Genomic DNA, 2,065 nt, shown 5'->3' with positions numbered 1-2,065 from the left:
TAAAAGAATATATTAGATTCTTTAAAAAAATCCATTAGATTTTTTATAAAAGAACCCATTATATTGTTTATAGAAGAATCAATTAAATTCTTTACAGAAAAATTCATTACATTCTTTGTAGAAGAATCCATTAGATTCTTTATAGAAGAATTATAACTTATCTAATTAATTTAACTTATGAGATCCAATAAGTTATATCTGGTTTTAAGTTCCTTCGGTGAGGAATCTTATGTTTGTAGTATGAAACAGTGATTAGTTTGAAAAAAATACCATTGTCAAAAATGATTAACTTTGTTTACTTTACCTGAAGTCGGTAAACTTTAAGTATTTTTGTGGTATTTAGAATTACACTTTCACTTTCAGAAGCGGTCGAATCTATGTTCCGATCAGAACGATTTACAACAAAACATTTCAACGGCGAAGTGTAAAAGTATTAAAAGAGAAAGTACTTTTTTTCATAATATCTTCCAAAAAAAATGCAATGATAGAAATTTTTGTGGAACTTATTTCTAGCTTCTTTTCATTTAATTTGTGAAATTGTAAATACATATCACACAATTCCTTTCATATTTTGGAAAAAGACTTTCACCAAATGTACTTACAATACCTTAAGATTATATTGAGATTTCTCCTTGAAAGTGCATACAATTATTTTCTGCAGTTCCTCCTTGAAGATTTACTCTCGCTCTTCAATAAACCATTAAATATTATTATTGCTTGTATTAAAATCCCAAGCATGTAATTTAAACATATTTTCTCGAATTTAATAGGTGTTTTTTTTTTGCAGATATGCAATATTTTCCCTTCTTCTTTAATGCAATTATAAACTGATAGGTGTACATATAAGCTTTTTAATTTCATTATACATGCGAGTTCATAAATGCATATGTATATGCATATATTATTGATAAAAGGTTACTATTTAATATGGAAAATCTCTTTGTAGCTTAAAATCTGAGAAAAGTACAAATATTGCTTGTGGTTGAAAGTCTCATATTAATCGAGTATCTCAAACTGCTGTTTTGAATAGCAATATGGAGAGATAATCTACAGCCGTTTTTGCAATTTTTGAATACATGCACATTTTTAATACAAATTAAATTGTGTATGTATTTATTTTAAATCCGCGTATTTTGCATATTAACAGTATTTAATTATTCTACATATATATAGTGAATGACAAATTTTTAAAATAAAATAGCAGTCATAAAAAAACATAAATAATTGCAATTGGGATAAACAACAATGAAATAAACAATAAAATGATATTTTTAAAATTGTTTTCATTAATTGCAAAAATGTATATTTATAAATATATTTGCACAAAGCTGAAATAACAATATAAATTAAATTAAAAGTTATATATTATACCTTAGCATTTACATAAGTTTTATTAATAATTATTTATAATACAAAATAGTATAATAATATATATAATTAGAAAAAATAATAATAACCTTTATATAAATAGTTCGTTTCTAACAAAAATATGTACTATTTTCTTACTAAATTTTTTATTCACCTATAATATTCTTTTTTTTTAAACCAGATACACTTAGAAATGTCGATATAGAACTCTATCATTTTGGTAGTATTTTATGTGGACTGGACTTCATGTTAAAGTCAAACAATTTGATGTTTTTTCTACTTGATTAGTCTACGAAATTTCGTTTCATTATTTTAAAACCTGAAAGACTAATATGCAGTAGTTAAGATATACCATAGATAAACTAATATCGCTAAAAAATGTTCGTCTCTTCATCTTTTTAAATATGGGATAAATACAATTTTTAAAGCGAAATTTTGGTTTAATTCAAAGTAGCTGTACTTCTATATACAGTGGCTCACAGCTTATTTGATGCAGACCAACATTTTTTGAAAAATTTTATTTTTTTCAAAATATTAGCAAATTTAAAAAAAACAAAGTACACAGAGTTATTGTTTATAGTGTTTTAATTCATTTCCAAAAACAAAAACCCAAAAATCTTTTTTCATTACTTAGTAATGCAATAAAAACCAAAAACAAATGAGCAATTCATGTCACAGCTCAAATGATGCAATTAAG

This window comes from Teleopsis dalmanni, chromosome 2 (genome assembly GCF_002237135.1).
Source record: "Teleopsis dalmanni isolate 2A chromosome 2, ASM223713v2, whole genome shotgun sequence".
NCBI classification, from domain to species: Eukaryota; Metazoa; Arthropoda; class Insecta; order Diptera; family Diopsidae; genus Teleopsis; species Teleopsis dalmanni.
This window is presented reverse-complemented; position numbering follows the sequence as displayed.